The sequence below is a fragment of the Crocodylus porosus genome, unplaced genomic scaffold (assembly GCF_001723895.1).
Source record: "Crocodylus porosus isolate Cpor-Errol unplaced genomic scaffold, CroPor_comp1, whole genome shotgun sequence".
NCBI classification, from domain to species: Eukaryota; Metazoa; Chordata; order Crocodylia; family Crocodylidae; genus Crocodylus; species Crocodylus porosus.
This window is the reverse complement of record NW_017728907.1, coordinates 49,798,899-49,808,815: the sequence shown is the minus strand read 5'-3', so window position 1 is coordinate 49,808,815 and position 9,917 is coordinate 49,798,899.

Sequence of the window (9,917 nt, the reverse complement as noted above, 5' to 3'; positions counted from 1 at the left end):
CATGAGTTATGGGGCTTGATGGAGAAAATCACTGGGAAGAAAACCTCTGGCCAGTGCAACGTGGGAGTGCAGATGAGATGATGCTAATGGTATCTTTTGGCCATAATACTGATGTGTGAAACCTTGGCCCGCTGAAGTGTGGGAGCTGTGCCATTGGTTCTGATGGTGCTAAGATTTCGCCTCATAAGTCAAGAGATATCATCTAATCCTATCCTGAGAGGGAAATGCCTCAAACTTTGCAGAGTGCATTGCAATGCCTCAGGTTTTGCAGAGTGCATTTCATTTCAAAGCCTATCAAAACTCGCTCAGTCTCGCGCCCACCTTCCCTTTCTGCATAAAACCCCATAAAAGGCTGAAGTGCCAATAGTTTCCCTTTAGACAAAAAAAAAAAAGCGCAGCATCTGCAAAACTTTCTGCAAATAGTTCCTTAGGGCCAAAAGAAAAACAGAGACCAGCTACCTCAGAAGTGTTTTCACTGATGGAGAAATTCATTTAGAAAAGCAACAGCACAGCAAGGCATCACACAGACTTGCGGGAGCAGCCCCACAATGCAAGCACTGTTGCAAGACTGCCCACGCAGAAGATTGAAAGTAGCTTCTTCTGCTTTCTCTTCACAGCGATTGCATACTCAGAGCGGAGCACATGCTGGCATTGTTCCTGGGAATATGCTCACTGGTCAGATCTGTTTTTATCCTGAGGTCAGATAATGGCACCATCAGCATCAGAGCAACCAAAAGCAACTTCTAATTTTGTTACAGCTGGGATAGAGCTGCTACTAGCCATTGCAGCCAGGAGGTTGCCTAGACTGGGCAGAAGGAGACTCCCTTTCTGGAGGGGATACCTCTGGTATAAAGCCAAGACAGCTGGATTTGTGCCACCCACTCCCAGTTCCTTGTACGTGTTTTAGTCCTAGGCCCCCAGTTCGCTGATGGTCAGTGCTCTGGAGGGTGTCCAAAGAAGATGTCCAAGGACACCTTGAAAGCCAACTTGAAGAAATGAGATGTATAAACATCAGTCCCCGGGAGTCTGTAGCACTGAACTATCCCCAGTGGCACCATGATGCACAGCAAAGCATCGATCATTTTGAGCAAACTCCCAGTTCTGAAGGGAAGAAGGGAGCAAACCAATCGCTTTGAATATTAAAAGTTTGCTTCCATCTGCATTGCTTGGCACTTGCTTTCTGGGTCAAATTCACCCTGTGCACAGGTCATACTTCAAGAAATAAAAAAAAAAAAAAAAAAAAAAAGGGTGTCGTGACTCCCCTGAAATTCACTGACTTTATTCACCCAGGTCATTGCAAAGGGTGCAAGTCTACGTTGTGCAGCGGGAGCACGGCACAAAGTCTCTGCATCGCTTTGGGTTAGCCCAGACAGAAGTGATTGCCTGGCTTGCGCACATGGGGTACATCGCATCCCCATTTCTTCCTCCTCCTGAGCCCCTTCATCTCTGCATGGTCCCTATAGAAGTGACAAACGTGTTTGAAAAACCAAGGACACCTCCTGAGCCCCTTCCTGAAGAAGCCATAAACACTTATGTAATTAGTGATGAAGATTACCCTGGTATGGCAATTAGATTTGATTACAGACAACAGCCCCGTGCAAGCTGCCTTTTGTTACGTGCTGCCAAGACTCAGCCTACCCAGTGGTTTTACCTCCACCCCAAGAAAAATCTCCCTGGTCTCATGCTGCATCCCCTACCACAGACCAAGGGCAGACCTGTGGCACACATGCACGTCTAATGGAAACTAATTCCCACCAGGCCAGAATTTATGGTAAAGTTGCAGATCCTTAGGCTCAGTTTATTTGTATGATTAAATCTGGAGGATTTGCAAGCAAGCCCTATTTATGAAGATGAAATAAAGGCTGCCATGTAGAGGTCACAACCTATGGAGGAAGACAATCAAAGCACAGAGGCACTTTTTTCCCCCCGACATGGGATGTACCCATTCTTTCTGGAGTTTCTCTCTCTCTTCCCTGTACCCCCCTCCCTCCACAGTTAATGTGAAGTATAAATGGACGCTAATTTTCAGTCGGAGCCTAGTATGGCAATAGAGTCAACAAAAAAAGAAACAGCCTGTGCTCCAATAATTAAAATATTTAGATCTTGTCCTAGCCAACATACCCTCTTCTTTCAATGAAATATCCTCTATAGTCTCCTGCTAGTTCTCCTTTCTCCATTCAAGGCCTTGAATTAGACCAATTATTTTGGAGATGGCTAACAAACCGGGGTTTCACTGTGGTTCTTTCTGTTAAGAGGCCCGATCTGGAGTTGTGGTCCCATTGCAGAAACACTGGGGGTATACAGACAGTCCTTGTAATGCTCAATATCTAGAGACTCCAGATAGATGAGGGATTTGTTAGCTTCCATGCAGGGATGGGGCAGCCCCCGCTCCCCAAGTGACTTGGCCAAGGTGACACACAGGCATCAGGGAAAAAGAATTAAAAACTCAGATCTGTTTTAACCAGTAAATCTGTATTATACACACTGGACAGGATATGTATATTGACATGGGAAGCTTAGTCTTAATGTGTGGGGGGAAACTTGAACATCTCAGAATTACTTTTAAGTGGCTGTTTAAAACTCAGCATCCATTAAAAGAGGCTCTGTGCTGCATTTTGTCAAATGGGGACAGAGTCATCAAGATTAAAAGCCAACTTTGATTTAAAAAGACACTCGTGAGTCAGAACAATGCCGCTGTCTTGTCCTGCCTCTGAACCCTTCTCTTAGCATCCTCCTACCATCCTTTAAGTACAGCGGATACTTACTACTCCTCCTCCCCTCAAATAAGAGTCTTGCACCCATGCAACTCCGCTGACTTCAGTCACTAGTCCCCTTGCAAATTATACTTGCTGCCCATATGGAGCAGGAGCAATATAGCTCCTTCATTTAAAAGCGAATTTAAGTTGTCTGCCATTCTCTGAGACCTCACCCTGAAGCCATTCAAGTCAATGGCACAGCTCCCATGGGTTGCGGTGGCACAGGATGTGGGGTTTGGAAAGCATTCTGCACATCAGTCGCATCTCTGACTTTAATAAAGCTCCTCCAGCTGTTCAACCAAAACTAATGCTTCTAAACCCCAGAGAGAGACATCACTTGCAGTCCAAAGATTTTTCCCTTGCTTTTGCCTAGGCTCCTTTGTCAATTTGGTGGTATATGGGAAACGGGAGCTAGCAGTCCCAGAGAGGGAATAAATCCAGTAGCTGTGTGGTGGGAGAGTTGCCCAGGTTGGCCTGGGGTCCTGGGTTCACTGCTCGGTCTCAGCGCTTGGAGGCCTCCTCTGCAATGTCACATGGGAGTTCCCAGTCAAGGAGACGCATAGGTGTCCACAAACACCCATTCCAGGATGTTCATCCTTCGGGTTTTCACAGACTCCTAGATGTTAGGGTTGGAAGGGACCTCAGTAGGTCATCAAGTCCAACCCCCAAGGGTGGTTGGGGCCCTGGGCAAAAGAGTCATTTGGGGCCCCTTAGAGGCTTAATTTTGATGATCTATAAGCAAGTCAGACATTTTTGATTTCAAATTTCACTTTGCCCTATTCATGAAACTTATTCATAAGTTGAAGAAAGAACAAAGTTTCTGTGAACTTCACCCTAAAAAATAATTGTTGCAAAATGTCAGGGCCCCCTAAAGTGTGGGGCTCCAGGCAGTCACCCGGTTCACCCTCCCGAGATGCCTCACTTCATTGATCTTAGATACATGTCTATGTATGACTATGGTAACCTGTTCTTATGTATCAGAGTCTCTCACAATCATCCATGTGTTTATGCTTAAGACGCCCTAGTGAGACTCAACTTCTGGGGTCTTATGGTGGGGGAAGAAGTCAACAGCAAAGCTCTTAGGCCATCCTTCTTCCACAAGGATAATGGCTCGAAGAAAAGAAGGACAGGTCTTTCCCATTTCTAAGTTGGCCCAGTTAGATAGGATCCACTGCTATAGGCTACCTGGTTTCCAAAGATAGACTTTGAGTACCAAGAAGGGAAAAAGTCATTCCCCTTTCTTCCACATTCCCGCAGAGGATTTATTTCAGCTTTGGGGGTGTGGGTGAGCCAGCTTCCATACCTCCGTCCCCTACAAGTCCTTGGGCTCTCAGTTGCTCCTCTGGCAGCTATGGACCAGAAGTGCTGGTAGGAGTTTTGCAATTTGCACAGACATTCCTTTAAATTTGCCCTGGTCCCCAAATCATTTCATTGCCTGGCTCAGTCAATGATGATTTTTGGTCACAAGTGACCTCCGTAACACTTGGCCTGCAGGAAGTGACTCGGTGTTAACCACCTGCTGAGTCCCTGTCTCCTCCTTTCATTCTTCACCTCCCTAAAACGACATGAAGGAGGGAAGAAATCCCCCCAACCCCAATCTTCTTTATTAAATTAAAGGAACCGCTTTTACAAACCCTGCTCACTCCTATGCCCGATGAAGGGTGTGCGCGCCCCAAAAAGCTTGCCAATAAATACAAGAATTTGTTTGCAAATATCTAGTTGGTCTAATAAAAGGTACCACCTCTTCCATGAGTTTTGATTCCACAAGAGGAATAAAAAAACCTCACGGGGACATAATCACTGAAAGGCACACAGCGTACAAGAGAAAAAGAAAAGAGAAGCACCGGGCGTGCTTTGAGCAACACAAGCTGAGCTCATAACTTCACACCTTGACATGGTTTGGCAAGGGACACCGGGGCTGAGCGAGTTGTAACGCCAGTGTGCAGTGTTCCCAGAAGGTGTTAACAGTCCGGCGAGCCGATGTTATTATACACGAGCAGAGGTAGCACGGCAGAACAGCAGGGGTGCTGGGCCTACCAGCCAGGGTAGAAAGTGTGTCGAGCTACGAAAGATTATCACTAGGAAGTGGAAGAACAGAACAAGCTCACCCTCCAGCCAGCATTTAGAAACCCCAGGGAAACAGCCACCGGAGAAGGCAGCTTTGGCTTACTCAGACACTGCTGGGACACCGGACCTGCCCTGTCCTTTATTTGAGGCAATGGACTGAAAAGGGAAGTGGTCCAGTTTTAGCCATTTCTTCCTACCAGACTATAAATAAAGAAGCAGCTCCCCATCTCCCACTGATGACCTAAGTATAGGTTGTAGCCGTGTTGGTTTAAGGACGCGGGCAGACAAGGTTCTTTAGGTAAATCTGATACCTTTTATTAGACCAACTCAAATAGTTGGAAAAAATTCTTCTTTGCAAAGAAGAATTTGTCCAGCTATCTGAGTTGGTCTAATAAAAGATATCAGATTTACCCAAACTCAAATAGCTGGACAAGTTCTTCTTTACCAAGCAGAATTTCTCCAACTATTTGAGTTGGTCTAAAAAAGTAGATTTACTTAAAGAACCTCATCAGCCTGTGATTACACAGGGCACAGTCCTTTCCCAGAGGTTAACCAACAGGACAGCTATAGGCCTAAGAAAGCAGGTATGGGACCTGAACTTGGGGTGATCTCTTTTATTAGACCAACTAGATTTTTGCAAAATAAATAAATAAAGAACAACAAAAAAATTGAAGAATCGTTGTTCTTTTTTAATTTTTTTCTTGCAAAAAATCAATTAAAAAAGAACAACAATTCTCCAATTTTTTTGTTGTTCTTTTCTGTAATTTTTTTTTTTTTGCAAAAATCTAGTTGGTCTAATAAAAGATATCACACTTCTACCACAAGGTCTGATTCCTTCTGCCTCAAGACCAAGATGGCTACAACCTGGATTACCTACCAGGTATGGAGTGCCTGGTACAGGTCTTCCCTATGGCAGAATTCCTCCCGCTGCGGTCCAAGAGCTGCATTCCTCCAGCAGGATCAAGACCTGCTCTGTGAATGACTTTTGTAACCACGTACGGCTTCTATCATTCCAGTGACCCTTCTGTCCAAATTTACACCACTCCAGAGATGGCTGAAGTGAGCAATTCATCACAAGCGTGGAGGATGCTACTTCCGCGGCATGACCTCATGAGGGGACAAGTTAGAAAAGCAGCTGGATAGCCTTGCTCCAGCAGAAATCTGATCCCTCGGCAAGGAAGACTTGCTGGTGAGCCACAGCAGCAACTGCTTTGCACTAGGAAATATTTTTTAAGAGCTGATGCCTCTCTGCTTGGTACGGTCAAGTCAGCAGTATCCTTTCCTGCTTGGCTGAAACACATGGGAGAGACATGCATGAGCAACTGGAAGGAACAGACCATTCCTGCCTCTCATGTTCATCTCTAGGACCTCCTGCAAGTGAACAGGACTGGCCAGGTTGACTCTCCCTGGAAATTAAGAAGTCTGCTCCAGGGCATCCTTGTTGTGTCCCGAGATTGAGCCCCAGGCTAGGATGTGGGTAGATGGATTGTGAGAGTTCAGGGTCATTCGCCTATTAGAAGCTGAACTGGATTTAGCCATCTAAATGTGATCCTATTCCACCCTGCTTGAGCCCTGAAAAACAGCTAATGCAAAAGGTGGAAGGGATCTCCTGCTTGCTGCTTTTTCTGAGGGTTTCCAAGGCAAGATGATGATATGTTACAAAAATAGGTACGTTAGCATTTTTTCAGGGGCTCAAATGGGATGGAAGAGGATCGCACTCAGGTGCCTTAGAGGTGGAACAAGATCTGACCCACACTCTATCATCACCTACACAAGGAGATCATATATGACCCTCAAGGACTCATTAACTTAGCCAATGATGTCATAACAAGATCTAGTGGTTGGGAGAGAGAATCAGCAACATTCGAACTGGCAATAAGATGCAAAATCTTAGTGCCGAGGGGAATCAATTTTTGGAACTTATTACCAAAGGATGTGGTTATTTTTTTTTTTGGTCACTTGGAGACTTTAAATCAAACCCTGGATGTCTCTGTAAAAGGGTCTGTAGGTCAAATGTAAAATGACTGGGCTAGATGCAGTCACTGGGTGAAATTCTCTGGCTCGTGCTATGTAAGGAGGTCAGACTGAATGATCATAATGGTCCTCTGGCTTTAAGCTCTCACGAGTTTTTCTTGTGGTATGTGTAGCAGCAAACAATCAGATCCTGTGAGAGACCTAATGTGTTGTAATTTAAAATTAATGAATGCTTCTATAAAAGTGCAAAATAATGGGCTCAGTTTCTGCAGGAGCCTTGATTGGCTTCCAATTTTGCAGGCATGATTCATCGTGGAAGCAATAATATCTATATAGGCGCTCTCACTTCCTGCGTTGCAAGCACGAGAAACTGTGCCAAAATGTTTGGAAGCCATTTTTAAATATCAGGTGCGTATATAAAATATCCACATGCCTATCCGAAGTATCGAGTCACACTGTAATAATGACTTGCTAGTGACTAGTAAATTAGTGCTATTGAACCCACGCTGACTTTTCATTGGCCCACTGAAATCTCAAAGCTGCTCTTATTTATGCAAGCTTTACCCGCATGTCATCTTTAGGGTAAAGTTAGTCCCAATTTATAACCAGCGGAAGAGCACTGTCAAGCACAATATATGCATTTTATTAATTCCCAAAGGGTGAGAGAGCGTGAGCTCCTCAGCTCTGAAGATGTGATCTGAATTACATCACAAAAGAAAAGACGGTTTTATCTTAATCTCTGGCAGTCACACCTTTCCAAGAATCACCCCAAAATCTGAAAGGACTTTGGACCATGGACCAGTTCCATCTATGTAGGAGGAAGGGGATACGGAGGGAGCCGCTGACAAGTCCTGGGCTTGAAATTAGGGTAGCACATGTGGCAATGCTAACTTGTGTGATTTTATTATGAGTCTCAGGATGAGTTTGGGGGAATTTTTTTAACTCCTTAAATCCCAGCTCTTCGAGTCATATAAATGCAGGAGAATCTCAGCTCTGTTTGTTTATTTTTTTTAAAAAAAGGAAAGTAGATTTCTAATCCTTATGGCAGCAAAGTGAGCTGGTGTGCCCTGAAGGTTCAAATGCTATATTAAAATATCAGGCATCCAGATTCTAGGTGTATTGGTCTAGAGGAAAAGGCAATATTTTAATATATCTTGTGATATTTAAGCCAGTGATGGCTTGGGGTAGGGGTGGGAACTTGATTCATGGTTGTTTTACCTTTCAGGCTAGCAGTACTAAGCAGGATGCAAAAGGTTCATTGGGTACAAGGAGGGCTTATGATCAGGCCTGAGCTGTTTTACCTTGGAAGCAACACGGAGGCACGGACATGGCTGGCCCAAATGTCACACAGCAGGCTAGATGCAACACGAGCAGAACACCCACGTCCTCCAATTACCCCGTCCATCACTCACGCCAATCGACTCCCTAAGTACCTCCCCAGAGCGAAATGCTTATATAAAAATTGCCAGCCTCCAATAATCCCAAACCCAACTGGCACATTCAGTCTCTTGCTCGTAGCAGCACCACGTTTCATTTTAAATGAAAAGGGAGGGGGAAAAAAAAAGAATTAAAATAAAAGGCGGATTGTGACGGTTTTAATTAAGTTGCATGCCTTTTTAATGGTCTAGAAGGAAACGAATGGAACGATATCTAAACAAAACACGGAGGAATATTTCTTTAAAAAAAAAAACAAAAAAAACTCGGCCAAACAGAGATTTGCACGGAGAGTTGAGGGCGATAAATTTGCAAGCCGCGTTTTATTGCAATCACAAAAGTGCATATTGAGCAGCAGTCACACAGGACATCCATTCAGAAAATAAGCCCGAAGACAGTCACGGCATTAAAAAGGAGGATTGTGTTTTGAATTAAATCTAGGACATTTTTGCGGATTAGTTTACAAGCACAGAATGCCCCCGGGGCCTGCAGAGAGAGCAGAGCATTGAAGTCTAAGGGATCTGTCTTTTTCCTGTTGCTGGTGATTAGTTCATATCTCTTTGACACCATGTTTACAAGCCCCTAATTGCCTCATTAATACCTCATTATTACTTAGAAAGTGAAGAAGCTTTTAGCTTTGAAGCTGCCTTGCTGCACTTGAAGGCAAATATAGAGTGAATTTTCAATGTGTTGGTACTAATTAAAGTTGAAGTCTGTTTCCTGTTGCTTGTGGGTAGTGTTAATAGCTTCAAAGAAAATAATGGGCCTCAATTTATACTGTTCTCTCTTTCTCTTTCAAACACACCATGGAAGAAATGAAATGCAAGCAGGCAGCCCATCAGCTACAAGATTTAAAAAGCCCCTGATCCCCATATGTACTTCATTTTATGAAAGTGTCTCCTCTCTCTCTCTCTCAAACTGTAACAGGTTCAGAAACAGGTTTGCTTCCCCCCCCCACCTTTAACATTGGTGGAAATTTAGGGGAGAAGGTGACTGGGATTGGTCTATGTGTGGGGGGCATGGCAGCAAAGTAACCCAAGGGCATTGTAAAATAATTGTGCTATTTCAAGAGAGGGTTCGGCTGAATCCGCGGCAAAAAACTTGTCCTTCTGCTTCCGTCCCGTGGTAAAACATTACACTGGGAGAGCTTAATCAGAATAAAGCTTACTTACCCCACGCCCACACTTTAAAATGGTATAGTTGTTCCCTCTCGAAACCCTTAGTGCATGAGAACCGGAAAGCCAAATTGACTAAAACACCGTTGGAAACCGATTTCTGTTTCCATAGCGTTCATTTTGGAGAATCTATCCAGTATTAAATCCATTTCAGGCAGGTGGATTTTGGAGTTTAAAGCGGAGTCCCATGACTGACACACCATTCACTTTGCCTGGGAAATTTTGAAAAGAAAAATAAATGTTGCAGTGAAGTTTCCTATCTATTTTCCCCCGGAAAAGAAAAAAGAATTTTGGTAAAAGTATTCAATATTTAATAACTAAGCTTGGTAAAACAGAAAGAGATAGAAGTTATTATTTGCCAGAAAAAAAAACACCTTACAAACACGTACTGGAAAACATCCCCCCCCCGCCAAAAAAACCAAACCAAAACAAACAAACCTAAACCAAACACATTTCTACAAAAGGTTATTTTTCATCAAAAATAACTTTAAATAAAGAAAAATAAATTTAA